A 15709-nucleotide genomic window follows, 5' to 3' on the forward strand; every position below is an offset into this window, starting at 1 on the left:
GGGTGGTAATAGGCTGTACGGATGTGGCGGATGCCCTTACTCTCCAGGTAGGAGGTGAACTCTGCAGAGATCAGTTGGGGGCCGTTGTCAGTTGTAATAGTCTTTGGCAGCCCCCAGCGGGCAAAGAGAGAGTCCAGGAAGTCCACAATGACCTGAGAGGTCACCGAGCCCGTAGTGGTAAGCTCTGGCCACTTGGAATGCAGGTCATAAACAACCACCAAAAAGCGTTGGTGGTGAGGAACTCCATGGATCTCCCCACAGATGTCTAGCTGCAGGTGCTCCCAGGGCTGAGAGGGCCAGGCCAGAGGTTGCAGAGGTGGGGGAGCCTGGTGTCCGGTCTTTCCACTCACCAGACAGGCAGAGCAGTCCCTAACCAGGGCTTCAATGTCTCTGTCAATCCCTGGCCACCACACCAGGTCCCGACAGCGCTGTTTGAGCTTCACTATGCCCAGATGACCCTCGTGCGCCATAGTCAGAACACGCGCATGAAGGGCACCCGGGACCACAGTGCAAAGCCCCCGTGCGACGCAGGTGTCCTTCCAACAGGACAATTCCTGTTTAACTCTGGAAAATGGCACCAGGTCCTCTGACACCTTGTGAGGCCACCCGGTCCGGATATAGGTGCAGAGTTGGCCGAGAATAGGGTCCTCCTCTGAGGCGTCCTTTAACTCCTGCAGAGACACAGTGGCTTGGAGGGGGTCGTGTAACATCTGAATAATGTCCTGTTCTACCTGATCTGAGCTCTCGTGTGGGGCTGGGGCCGAGATGGAGCGAGAGAGAAGGTCAGCAACAACATTTTCCCTGCCGGGAGTGAACTGTAGGCTATAGTTATACTGACGGAGACGGTCAGCCCACCGGTGTAACCTCAGTGGTCTATGGCCTGTTCCTGATGTGGACAGCAGGGTTGTCAGTGTCTGATGGTCTGTTCTCAGTGTGAAGGCTCGTCCATACAAGTACAAGTGCCACCTCTCACAGGCCCAGATGCATGCTAGTGCCTCACGCTCACCCACAGAATAGCGCTGCTCTGTCGGGTTGAGGGCGCGGGAGGCGAAGGCAATGGGTTTCTCAATGCCGTTCTGGGTCTGTGATAACACAGCCCCTACTGCTATGGCGGACGCGTCACAGGTGACCAGGGTGGGGCTGGAGATGTTGAAGTGAGCCAGCACTGGGGGTGACGTAAGCTGGGCTTTGAGGGCACCCACAGCCTCAGTGCATGCTTGCGACCACACCCATGGCTCATCCTTACGTAACAGCTGACGCAGGGGGGCTGTGGTGGCGGAGTACTGAGGCAGGAATTTTAGATAGTAGCCTGTCATGCCCAGGAAAGATGCCACCTGAGCGGCTGTGCTGGGCTCTGGGATGGCCACGATGGCGTCCACGTTGGATTGCAGTGGGGACATGCCCTCTGCTGACAAACGGAACCCCACATAGTCAATGGTTGGCACAGCGAAGACACATTTGTCCCCGTTGAGAGTGAGTTTGTGCTTGGCCAGGGCTTCGAAAACCCTGTTAAGTCTTTCGTTGTGGATGTCGGTGGTAGACCCATGCACAACCACATCGTCGAGGTAAATGGCCACGCCTGGTATGCCAGCCATCACCGAGACCATCACTTTCTGGAAGCAGCTGGGGGCGGAGCTAAGTCCAAAAGGCATCCGGGTGTAGCGAAACACTCCTGCATGTGTAACGAAGGCTGTGAGGTTTCTGCTACTGGGGTGGAGAGGCACCTGCAGATATCCCTGTCTGAGATCCAGTTTGGAAAACACAGTGGAGCCGTAGAACTGTGCTGTCAGCTCTTCTGTCGTGGGGAGTGGATACTTGTCAGGGATGACAGCCTTATTCACTGCACGCAGATCCACACACACGCGCAAAGCGCCAGACTTCTTCTTGGCCACCACTAAGTTCGAAACCCATGGTGAAGCGTCCACTGGCTCGATGACACCAGCTTCCAATAGTTGCTGTAGCTCAGCTGAGACCCCATCGCGGAGGGCCAGTGGGACACGACGCAGTGGCTGGATGAGTGGGGTGACAGCAGGGTTAAGAAGCGGTTGGTGAGTGAAGGCAGAGAGGCAGCCCAGCCCTTCGAACAGTGTTGGCCATTTTCCCTGCCATGGCATACAGACCATCTGGATTGCAGATCCCCCTGTGTCCAGGAGGGAGAATCCCAGAGCTGTAAAAAGGTCCAGACCCAGTAGGTTGGCCCCATGGCGGGCCACATGGAAGTTAAAGTTGGGCAACACCTTAGTTCCATATCGTACAGTTATTGGTAATGAGCCTACCAGGTCGATTTTAGAGTTACCATAACCACGGAGGGCTGAAGAGGGAGGGGACAACTGCAGTGAGCTAAAAAATTGTCTATAGGTGTTATCATTTAAAAGAGACACACTGGCACCTGTGTCTAATAACAAGGGAATGCACACATCATTTAAATTAACGGTGCATGCTTTAAAAGTCACTGGTCCTGATCTCACATGATGAATAATCACTGGCCCTTGCGAGGCATAGTCTCCTGAGACTCCTCCTCCCGGGGCAGAACGGCAGACATTTGCAAAGTGGTTTGCCTTACCACACTGACGGCATGTCTGACCGCGGGCTGGACAGTTCTGGGCCCTGGTGGCGTGAGACCGAGACCCACAGTTACCACAAGGCTGTTGAATACGTTGTCGGGGGCGCTGCTGCCGCGCTAGGTGCATTACGGAGAGGTCCGGTACATCCTCCTGACTGGAGGGCGACGTCTGCTGAGAGAGCGTGGAGACAGTCATCCTGGCTAGCTGGCTAGCTGTAGACACTTGTTGCCGGGTCAGTGTAGCTTCACCCTCAGTCGCACTCTCCACTTGGTATGCAATAGCAATAGCTTTAGATAGCAGTAGGCTGTCCGGTTCTAACAAAAGTCTCTCACGCACTTTAGCGTTGTTGGTATGTTCAATTAATTGGTCACGGATCATCTCATCTTGAAGCGCGCCGAATTTACATGAACTGGCAAGCCCCCTTAAGTTAGCCACGTACTGATGAACTGACTCACCGGGGCATTGAGAGCGTCGTCTGAACAGGACCCGCCGTAGAAGGGCACTCTGTGGGGCCGCGAAGTGATTCTGCAGAAGACCCACGGCTATGTCGAAGGTAGTGGCGTTGGTGTTGGCTAGTGTCCCAAGCACCCGTTGTCCTTCGGCTCCCAGGCAGTGTTCCAACAACGCCTTCTTACGTGAAACCGCAACATTGCTTAATCCCACGGCCGCGAGATATATTTCAAAGGAGCGAATCCAACGACTCCAGGGTATCGGAGGTTCGCCTGGCAATGCGAGGAACGAGGGAGGTGGTGGAAGCGAAATCCCATCCATAGTCGCCAAATGTTATGTTTGGAATAAGGATCACACAACACACAACTCCATAGCGTCACCGTGTTCTTTACTTGAAAATCCACAACAGACAGGAGCAATACATCACAGATATAGGCACATCACTTAGGCCTCACATCACAATCCCAGAGCAATCGATCATACATGAAACACAACCGTGACAAACCCAGAGCATCCCCAACTAACCCCATGTGTGGACACAACAGGTATCTCCCCATTTGAACAGGTTGCATTAGAAAAAGCCATTGCATATGGCAAGGCGAGATATAAACATAGGCTAACAAGCCTGTCTATTGCAACTTTAACATCGCTCGTGGGGAGTGATCATGAACCCACTGTACAGGGAGAAAGCAGAGAGGCTCGGCTGGAGACATGACAGTTATGTCAAGGACACATATGATTTTGTAGCCAAATTAAGCCAGCTCACTGTCTCCAGGGGGCCTTCTTGTTCTCAATGGACATTAACTCCCTATACACTCATATTGAGACAGGCCTAGGCCTGGAAGCAGTACGCAGGATGTTCAACAGGTATCCGGACCCCTTAAGACCAGATGAGGCCCTGCTACAATTATTAGAGCTAAGCCTGGTAAGAAATGACTGAGTTTAATGGAAAACATTACTTACAAATACATGGCACTGCTATGGGGAAAAGGTTTGCCACAGCTTTTGACAATGTATACATGAGCTTATGGGAACAGACAGCTTTCAGTAAATGTCAGTGTCTACCATCAGTGTACTTCCGTTATTTAGATGACATTTTTGGTATTTGGGAACACCCAGAAATAGAATTTCAGAAATTCTTTCAGGTCCTCAATACTCACCATCCAGCCATCACACTAACACATAAAGTCGAGAAAGAACAGCTGGAGTTTTTGGACACCCAGGTGTTCTTTGTGCAGGAGGGCACAGGGTCAAAATCTCTTAACACCAGAGTGTTTTTTAAGGACACAGAACGACATGCTCTCCTGCGCAAAGCCAGTTACCATCCAAAACATACATACAGGGGTCTGATCAAATCCCAGCTCATTCGTTTCCATAGAATATGTACATTACCTGAGGATGTTGAAGTGGCCACACGTATCCTCTTTAAAGCTTTAGCCCCACGGGGATACTGGAAAAGATTCCTTAGGAAAATAAAAGGTGAGGTACAACAAGTATTTGAGGACAACGGTTCCTATAAGAGGCACCAAGACCACCTAGACATCGTGCCACTAGTGACCACCTTCTCACATACATTATCAGGCTTCAGCACAGAGCTTAATGACAACTGTTTTTAAGAACCTGATATCATGCTGAAACAGGAATGAACTTAACTAAACAGCACATCACAGGTCATGTCAGTGCAGCACTCACAAGTTCAGCAGTTCTGTGAGTTTTTCAGACAGGTGGAACCCTGCTGCTGCCTCCTTCAGATCCACCCAGCCACGACACCACCACCCTCCACCCAGCCATGACACCGACACCCTCCACCCAGCCAGCACACCACCACCCTCCACCCAGCCATGACACCACCACCCTCCACCCAGCCACGACACCACCCTCTTACAAGTGTTTACAAATATGATGTACAACAGTCATATAACCAGGGGTGCACATAACTGGTGCGCCAGTGCGCATGCGTCGCCAAAATGCATGCTGCGCGGCAGATCAGCCGCATGAGGGCGCTTTTGCGCACCCCCCCAAAAAAAAAAAAAAGAAGTTTATCACAAAAAATATATCCTCTACCATGGTTGAAATTGAGGACAGTGATAATTTACAGCAGTCAAGAGAGCAGTGACGATGACGATTAAGCTTGTAGCATAAATAAATGCTTAGGCTGTAACTTTTTGTTGAAAAGTTGATTTCAGTGTTTACAGAACAGAGCAGTGCTTAAAGAGATGTCAGTTGATTTCATTGTGTTTAAAGGAGTCTGACAGACTTTCAAGCTTAAAGAGCAGTCATTTGATTTTGCATTTGTTTATTTTGTTTTGCACACAATCATTTGTTCGTTCATCTTTATTTATGAATAAATGTCGTTTTGCTAATATAAGTTATCCATGTATCCCTTTTTCATCCATCCTGTGGGACGGGTCGTGACTCGCGAGCTCGGGGAGCACCAAACAGCATCCCTAGGTGCTCCTCTGAGCACTGGCCCCCAAAAGTTATGTGCACCCCTGCATATAACATTAACAATGAACAGGGGGGAATCATGAAATACCACAAAAACAACCTGGTATTAACAAAGGGTAGGAGAAGAGAGGGAGAAGGATGTCACAAAACAACAAAACACAGCCCTATTCTTCCCTACACCTCTGACCTACCTATACCACATACTAACTAACCTACCCGGAACTTAAACTACCTGTGTCACTAACCCGGCTCAGAGAAAGTGACAAACAGGGAGACAAGTCGAGGGTAAAGGTAAATCATTATTTAATTAATAACTAAGGAAAATAAGCAAATGAGAAATGGGATGTGATAGTCAGTTTTATCACTTGTGTAGGGTGTGGGTGAGTGATCTGTAATGTGGAATGTTGTAAGGGGGAAACAAAGGAACAAAAGGTTGCCACAAACAGAAGGGTCAAAAAGGATGTCCTGTATGGAGAGAGAGAGAGACTGATCTCCACAGCACAGCCTAAATAGGCACAGGTGTGCTACATCAGCCAATCAGGCCTCCTCTCCCCACTGCCATCCTGCAACACAATCAGAACAAGACAGCAGTGGAGGGATGAGACCGTAACACCCCCCCCCCATAACAATTGGGGACCAAAAAGGACCCAAAACTATTTTAAAATACTAACATCAAAAATACAAAATAAACGTATCCCCATAGCCACCAACCTACTCACCACAACAGCACCCCCCCCTCAGGCCACACCGCACACCTCAGCAACCACGGCCTATGGAAGCAAATTAAGAGGGTGAAGAGAGCCAGGGGAAGGATACAAAAAGGGAGAGGCTGAATGACCAGGCAAAACCAAAATCAAAAATGTGGTAACCATGACCACCAGTTCAACAAATAGGCACCCCAGCAAGGCATCCGCCACCACATTTTCAGAACCCATTATGTGACGGATGTCCAGGTGGAACGCCTGTAAGAAAAGGCACCATCGCATAATCCTCTGATTAGGGCACTGCATAGAGCGTAAAAAGGTGAGAGGGTTATGGTCCGTAAAGACCACCAATGGTACTACCCCCGAACCCATGTACACCTCAAAATACCTAAGAGCCCAAATAAGAGCAACTAAATAGGTTTGATCAGAAACTTTACGGACAACACTGTAGGGACCAGAAAACTTGGCCTGAGAAGGGGAACCAGACAGAGGCAACAGTGCGAGGACTTGATCACCTGCGCTGAAATCACGTTGCTCTGACCGGCGGTCGTACAATCTCTTCATTTTCCCCTGGGAGGCTGTTAACTTCTCCCTTGCCAACATACCGGCCGCATACAATCGTTGTCTAAAACTACTGACATTTATAAGAAAGTAAATTCTGAGGAGGCTCAGAAATCTTCCAGTCATTCATCAACACTGCCAAAGGACCACGTACTGTATGACCGAAAACCAAATCATTTGGGCTGAAACCAAGGCTCTCCTGAGAAACTTCCCTTTCAGCCAAAAGTAACCAAGGCAAACCCTCTTCCCAGTCGCGAGCCAGCTCAGTGCAATAGGAACGGAACAGAGACTTCAAAGTCTGATGGAACCGCTCTAACGCGCCCTGACTTTGTGGATGGTAAGCACTGGCTTGATTATGCTTGACATGAAGTTGCTGTAAAACTTGTGCAAACATATGAGATGTAAAATTGGATCCTTGGTCACTCTGATCTTAGGTATACCAAATACAGACGTAAACTGAGTTAAGGCCCTTACGACAGACCTTGTAGTAACAGTACGTAAAGGATATGCTGCTGGATATCTAGTGGTCTGGCACATCACAGTCAACAAATAGATGCAGCCAGACTTAGACCGAGGCAGTGGACCAACAGAGTCAACAATCAAGTGCTCAAAAGGTGTGCTAATGGCAGGAATAGGATGCAGGCTTTATAACCTGGTTAGGCTTTCCTGTTAACTGGCATGTATGGCATGTCCTAATGTAGGTTGAGATATCCTTCTTCAACCGGGGCCAATAAAAATGACGCAAAATGCGGTCATAAGTCTTTTGGACCCCCAAATGACCAGCCACATCATGCGAGACCCGCCAGATCATCTCACGTAAGGGGTGAGGAACAACAATCTGAACGATTGGATCACCCACAAAACAGTCTCCCTGAGGAACCCACTTCCTCACCAACAGCTGATCCTGCAGGTAGTCACCAGCAACAGCACTCTCCACCTCGTCATCAGTAATAAGCTGTTCAAATAGAACTTTAAGAACAGGGTCAGCTCTCTTCTCCCTCACCAGGTCATCTCGAGTAACTACACTAGGACATTTTGACAAAAAGTCACACGCCTTGCTTGTAACCCTAGTTACAGGGTCAGGTGTAGGAACAGCATTAGCACGGCTCAGTGCACGTGTCACAGCACAGGATGGAAACACCTCAGGGAAACACTGTTTGTTTGCATCGGCCCCTGCTGAGCGGGGAACAGATGAAACCACCAACGGTGGGGATATGTCACCCCAGACGCGTCCAACCGCTAAATTATTCCCCAAAATAACCTCCACACCTTTAACAGGCAGCAAAGGCCACACCCCACAACAACTTCACCCTGTACCAGGTCTGAAAAGAGGTCAATCTTATGCAATGGGACCGACAAAGTGTTAAGTCCAATTCCCCTGATCAAGACACTGTCACCTGTATCAGATAGCTGGGAAAATGGCAGGACAGGTTTCAGGAGAAAAGATTCAGATGCACCTGTGTCACGTAATATCCTAACTGGAACGTTTTCCCCACTCCCAAGGATAGACACAAAACCATTCGTAATGAAAGGTGCATAATCTGAAACAACAAGAGATTTCTCATCTGGCTGCACACAAGACAAACTGGGGGTAGACCAAGCATCTTCAGTAACTGCTAGCACAGCCGATTTTACCTCAGGACCAGAAAAAGACCTGGTTTTGCCCTGAAGGACAGGACACTCATTCTTCCAGTGACCTCCCCCCCGGCAGTAGCGACAGGCTCCTCTTCCCTGTGAGCCTCTATCAAATTTAAAGGACGGGGTCTCATTCCTCGCCTCAAAACTAACAGGACGAAACCCAGATGAGCTCCGCCTCTCACTGCGGTCCCAGTCACGAGCACGTGGCTCCCCCAACCTGCCGTTGTGCGTTAAAACAAAGTTATCAGCTAACACAGCTGCCTCAGAAGCTGTACGCACCTTGTGTTCACCAAGATATACAGCAAGGTGCTCAGGAACAGAATCTCTGAACTGCTCTAACACAATTAACTGACAATTCCTCATAGCTGGTAACAGATCAATTCACGGACAAAATCAACATGAGATTGCTCGTTACGCCGCTTTGCAGTTCTAAAACGTTGGCGGTACGCTTCCGGTACCAATTTATAAGCACGCAAGATTGCAGCTTTAACTAAGGAATAGTCCCTACAGTCAGCCCTGCTCAGAGCAGAGTAGGCCTCCTGGGCTCCACCCGTAATCACGCTCTGTAGGAGCAAGATGCGGTCTGAATCAGACCAATGTCTAAACTCAGCCACTCGCTCAAATTGTAAAAAAAAAAACGAGTCAAGGTCTCGCTCATTGAACTTAGGTACAAGCTTTAAGTTATTAGAAATATCAAAATGGGGACCCACACGTTCCCTAGCGGGGTCGGAATCATAGAGAGAAAAACCCCCGACATCTTTACCCTCTTTAATTAACTTAAGATGCTCCCATTGTATTTCTACTTTAGAACGTTCTGTATCCTGACGCATTTTTTCAATCTCCAATTGAACAGTTTTATCATAGTTTTGTTTGCTTTTCTCATGCTCTTGCTGCAACAACAACAACTCCTTCTGTTGGTCAAAAGTCAAATGACTACTCACGGGAGTTGGGGCAGGCGTAAGGGTTAGAGATTCCTCCAGGATACCAGCTTGAATCAGATTGTCCATCACGACCGTTCTTAAAGTCTCCTTGAGACGGCTAACAGTTTTACTTATTTCAATGTCATGGAGATCCGCGATTTTCAAAAGTTGGTCCTTACTACATCTCTCTAACAACTCCACTGATGGTTTCTGCATGAACTCTTCGACAATAGAAGCCATGATTAATGTGCACGTAACTACTATAACAACAAATGCCTCCCAAAAGCACACAAAACAGTAGCAGTCGCAGTCGCACCGAGCGCAGCAATGGAGATATCCAACGGAGCTTCCCCAAATCCTAGATAGCTCAACCCTAGTCTTCGTAGTTGTTGTGTACCTACTGTGGTTAGTAGGCTACTCAAATAAACACGGAGAAACGGACTGTAGTTTACTAGTTTCTTTACTTGGAGAAATGACCACGTTACATTGCATGTCACTTCCTACATAGGAATGCTGGGAGGTACGTCCAACAGGTACGTAATCACGTAGTGACGTAACATACTCAGGCCAGGTAGAATAAACAATGCTAGAGCAATAGATGCAAACCCAAATACTCTACAACTCCTCCCCTTCTAGATAACAACAACATTAACACCATAGCATTTACTAGGTTGAACATAACTAACAATACCCTTGCTTTAAACGGATAACTAAACACACTAGTGTCTTATTCAGAGAGATAGTTTGTCTGGAGGTCTGTGGGTGCGTGTTGGATAACGTCTCTCCTCCGGGGGTGTGACCCCCGGGCTCGCACCACCAGCAGGGAGACCCAGGCGTGGGGTCAGGGGCCGACCAGGGCTAGGCAGACACCCCGTTACACGGTCGGAGGTCGGCAGGCCCAGGCTCTCCTGAGCAGTGTTGGAGGTAGGCAGGCTCAGGCTCTCCTGAGCAGCGGTGATACGTGCAGCAGGATCCACCACCTTTTCTGCAGTGCGTACCTCTGACCTCCGTAGTTGGTCAAGGTGGCGTCGCCAGACAGTGTCAGGAGCTACTTCTACAGTGTAGGACAAGGGCCCTTGTCTTTCTTTGATTATGCCGGGCACCCACTTGTGTTCTCCACGGTAATCCCTGGCCAGCACAGTCTGTCCAATCTCTAGTTGACGTGTTTCCCTGTCGTGCGCCTGTCGTGCGTCTGATCTGCCGATCCATTACAGTCCGCCGCAGATTTGGCTTAAGCAAGTCCAGTCTTGAGCGTAACCCACGTCCCAGGAACAGCATGGCGGGTGTCCGGTTGGTAGTAGCGTGAGTGGCGTTACGGTAGGCAAACAGGACATTGGCCAGCTTCTGACGTAGAGAGAGAGAGGCATCTGCCATAGCTCGCAGACCTTGTTTTAGGGTTTGTACGAACCTCTCGGCGAGCCCGTTGGTAGCCGGATGATAGGGGGCTGATGTTATGTGGCGAATTCCATTGAGCTTCAGGAACATCTGGAATTCATTAGCCGTGGATTGAGGACCATTGTCACTCACCAACTGTTCGGGGATACCAGTTCTTGCAAAGAGGCTTCTCAACACGTCGATCGTGTGGGCTGTTGTCGTGGAGCTCATGGTGAACACTTCTGGCCACTTTGAACATGCATCGACCACCACTAGGAATGTTGTCCCCATGAATGGACCGGCGAAATCAATGTGGATACGTTGCCATGGGGATGCAGGCCATTCCCAGGCATGGAGAGGTGCAACTGTCGGCTCATTCTGTACACGCTGGCAGCCAGAGCAATGCATGGCGAGCTGTTCTATCTGTTGGTCAATCCCCGGCCACCAGACGTAGCTCCTGGCGAGTGCTTTCATCTTCACCACTCCCAGATGGCCACTGTGTAGCTCTTCCAGCACCCTGGACCTGAGCTTGGTGGGGATGACGATCCTCATTCCCCACATAAGGCATCCAGAGTCAATGGTGAGCTCGTCCCTACATCGGTAATAGGGAGTGAGGGGAGACCCTTCGTGGGTTGTCCAGCCAGTCTGCGTTGCTCTGTACACTTGTGAGAGAGTTGCATCTTTCCGGGTCTCTCTCTCAATCATTTCCGCCGTCACCGGGAGGCTTTCGAGTTGCATGAGTGTGAACATCTCCACCGGTTCCTTGTCCCCCTTTGTCGTTGTTGCTGTGTCAAGTGGCAGCCGGGACAACCCGTCTGCGTTGGCGTGTTGCAGTGTTCTCTTGAATTCGATCTTGTACCGGTGCCCTCCTAGGAACAGGGCCCAGCGTTGCATCCGTGCTGCAGCTGTCACGGGAATCGCCTTCTGGGGGTTGAATATCGAGACCAGCGGTTGATGGTCAGTCACCAGGATGAACTCCCTGCCGTACAGGTACTGGTTAAACCGTTTTACGCCCCAGACCAGGCCCAACGCCTCCTTGTCTATTTGAGAGTAATTCTTCTCGGCCGGGGCCAGGGAGCGTGAGGCGAGGGGTCGTAGTGTGTGAGTACTGTCTCCGATGTCACAAGCTTCTTCACTTCCTGGAAGGCCTGTTCACATTCTGTGGTCCATTTCCATTTCCGTTCTGCCTGAAGTAGTTGGTTCAACGGGTAGAGCACCGTGGACAGGTTAGGCATGAACCGGTTGTAGTAGTTGATGAATCCGAGAAACGACCTCAGCTGCTGTACATCCTGTGGCTGAGGAGCCTCCATGACGGCCTCGATTTTCTCTTTGCATCTATGCAAGCCCTGTGCATCGATGGTGTGGCCACAGTATGTGATACATGATTTAAAAAACTCACACTTGTCACGTCTGGCCCGGAGTCCGTAGTCTTGAAGTCTCTGTAAGACCTTCTGGAGGTTCTCCAGGTGTTCGTTATCGTTGGCCCCCGTCACAATGATATCATCTAAGTAGCACTGTGTGCCTGGAATCCCTTGTAACACCTGATCCATGGCTCGCTGCCATATGGCCGGGGCAGAGGCCACTCCGAAGACCAGCCTGTTGTATCGGTACAGGCCTTTCAAAGTGTTTATCGTCAGGAACATCTTTGAGTCTTCTTCTATCTCCATCTGTAGATAGGCTTCAGCCAGGTCCACCTTGGTGAACCGTTTTCCACCGGCCAGGTTTGCGAAGATGTCCTCAATCCTGGGTAATGGATATTGTTCTGCTTGTAGCACAGGATTGATGGTGATCTTGAAGTCTCCACACAGCCTCACTGCCCCTGACTTCTTTGCTACTGGGACAACGGGTGTGGCCCATGGACTCCAGTCTACCTTGGACAGGATCCCATCAGCTTCCAGGCGGTCCAGCTCAGCTTCCACTTTCTGTCGTATGGCGTATGGAACTGGGCGTGCTTTGTGGAAACGTGGGTTGGCTCCGTCTTGGAGAACGATTTTTCCCTTGATGTGTTTTAATGTCCCGATGCCGTCTTGGAATACAGGTGCTGCGGCATCCAAGACTTTCTCCAGTTTCACCTCTGTGGACTTGTGAGTGGGGTTTGGCGCCACCTGCAGGCTCTTAATGGATTTCCAGTCCAGCTGCAGCTTCCTCAGCCAGTCTCGCCCCCACAACGCTGGTCCTCCTCTTCTTACGACGTACAAGTCCAAAATGCGTTGTTGACCATTGTGTTGTACATCCACAGGCAGTACTCCGAGGGGCTTGATTTTCTCTCCAGTGTATGTTTTTAGGAGGATAGATGATGGGTTCAGCTTCTGGTCTCCAAAGTACTTCACAAAGTCAATGTGTGCCATCACTGACACTGCAGAGCCGGTATCCAGTTCCATTTGTACTTGTTTGCCATTCACCTGTGGTGCAAGCCAGATAGCTTCCCTGCCACCTCCTTTGACATGGTAAACATCCAAGCTATTGGTATGTTCACTCTCCTCGTCTGACTCGTCGTCTGCAGCCTCCTCCATGTTGTGCACTTTCCTGTTCTTTTGCGCACTCCACTGTGTCTTTTTTTCATTTTTGTACACTCTTGATTTTCCAGAGCGACACACCCTCTGGATATGTCCAGTTTTGTTACATAGTCTGCAGACTTCGTCTTTAAACCTACACTGTGATGGGGAATGTGAGCCCCTCCCACACCTGTAACACAGTTCTTGCTCTCTTGTTTGTGTGACGGTTGCCATTTTGTTTACATTTACTGCCTTTACTCCTGTCTGCAGTTCAACAGCATCCCTGGCTGCTGTTTCCATTGAGACTGCGATTTCCACTGCCCTTTTGAACGTGAGGCCGGCCTCTGTTAGCAGCAGGGCTGGACTGGCCATCTGGCATACCGGGCATTTGCCCGGTGGGCCGCGGTAGTTTTGGGCCGAGCCGACCGGCCCAAAAAAAAAAAAAAAAAAATTTTTTTATTTTTTTTAATTATTTTTTTTACCAGCCGGCCCGGCCGAAAGCTACCATCGAACGGCCCATAAATCGAAAGCTACCATTGAACGGCCCATAAATCAGGGACAGCGGCCCATTGGTCGCTTTTCTATACAGACACTGGGCTGGCCCAATCAACAGAGAGAAGGGGGGGGGGGTGGTCAGGGGTCACGCACGCACGCAGCACCAGACCTCCGTCTCAGTTTTGGGCCGAGCCGGCCGGCAAAATAAATTTAGTTAGCCTGGATAGTTACTAGATAGATACTGAGAGAGATGGAGTGCAAAAGCACACTAAAACGGAAGGGAGGCTGGGAAAAACTTAGGGAGAAAAACAAGAAGAAACTCGAGGCAGATGCTGCCAAATGTGTAAACATTAGGGACATGTTTGCTGCACCCTCAAGTTTACCACAGCAGCAACAGCAACAGGTTGAAGAGGAGGCTGGCAGGGAGGAGCGGGAGCAGGGTACAGATACAGAGGATAGAGAGGATACAGAAGAAGCGGGGCCGAGTCAGCCTGTAACCGTTGACCCGGTAAGAAAAATATAGGTAGCTGTTAGGGGTGTAACGGATCGCCCCCCACGGTTCGGCACGCATGTGTAGCGCGGATCAATTGCAAAATGTAACCAAGTAATAATATTACTTAATATTAGTTAATATCCCTTGTAAATCACAATGTAGAGTTGCCATGAAAAGATAGACGCGACAGTTGCGTGCTTTGTTTTACTCTAAAGCGCAATGATAGGTTGATAATGAAAAAAAAAATCTAGAACAACAAGGCTGCGTTCGTAAATTCGCTCTGGAATCTGATCACTGAGTACACTGGTCTACTTGCACTGGTACCATTGCTTACTGTATGTAGTCGTCTTTGTAGTGGTTTGGGGGAATACTACAGTTTGTCATATGACTGTACAGCACAGTATATAAGACGAGTATATAAGGCAAGTATTTTTGTGCTGGTGGGTGTGGTCCGACCGATTGGGGTGGGCCTGTCTGGGCCAAAAATGCCAGGGCCTAATTTTTGTCCCAGTCCAGCCCTGGTTAGCAGTCTCTTCTGTATGGCCTCACCAAGAATGCCACATACCAAACGGTCTCTCAACACATCATTCAGTCCATTTGCAAATTCACAATGTTCAGTGAGTCTCTTCAGCTCAGCCACGTAACTGACTATGGATTCACCCTCATGTTGATTTCGTCTATGGAATCTGAAACGTTCAGCAATTAGTAGTGGTTTTGGGGATAAATGTTCTTTCATTACCTCCACCAGTTGCTGGAATGTTTTTACGGAAGGCTTTTCTGGGGCAGTTAAGCTGCGCAACAGGCCATATGATTTCCCCCCCATTGCACTCAGCAACACTGCAACATGTTTGTCATCCTCAATGTCATTTGCCTTGAAATACTGTGAAATGCGTTCCGTATATTCGACCCAGTCATCCGTCGCGCCGTCAAACGGGTCAATTGATCCAATTCTAGCCATCTTGCCACGCTGTATAACTGGATACTTTCACTACTCACGTCGGAGTCTCCGTTTGTTGTTCCCGCGAAACAAGTTCGGTCATATCAGAGACAGGGTTCACTTTCCAACCACCTCGTCGCCACTGTTGTGTACCTACTGTGGTTAGTAGGCTACTCAAATAAACACGGAGAAACGGACTGTAGTTTACTAGTTTCTTTACTGACCTAGTTTCTTTTAAATGACCACGTTACATTGCATGTCACTTCCTACATAGGAATGCTGGGAGGTACGTCCAACAGGTACGTAATCACGTAGTGACGTAACATACTCAGGCCAGGTAGAATAAACAATGCTAGAGCAATAGATGCAAACCCAAATACTCTACAGTAGTCTTCGTGTGGCTTCGTGGTGGGTAATTACGCACTCAATACCGCTAACACGGAACAAGTAACCAGCACGCTGGCGTACCCCCCCGTGCTACGGCGATCCCCAAAGGCACTCCCCAAAGGAAATACGCCGCTATGCCTAACATGGGGTAGAAGGCATCAGCTCCTAAATCTCTCACCACTGCACAAGGAACAACCACACTCCTACCTAGGTGTCCCAACAGATAGTAGAGCAAATGGCATC

Source organism: Nansenia antarctica (assembly GCF_963989245.1).
Source record: "Nansenia antarctica genome assembly, chromosome: 13".
Lineage (NCBI taxonomy): Eukaryota > Metazoa > Chordata > Actinopteri > Argentiniformes > Microstomatidae > Nansenia > Nansenia antarctica.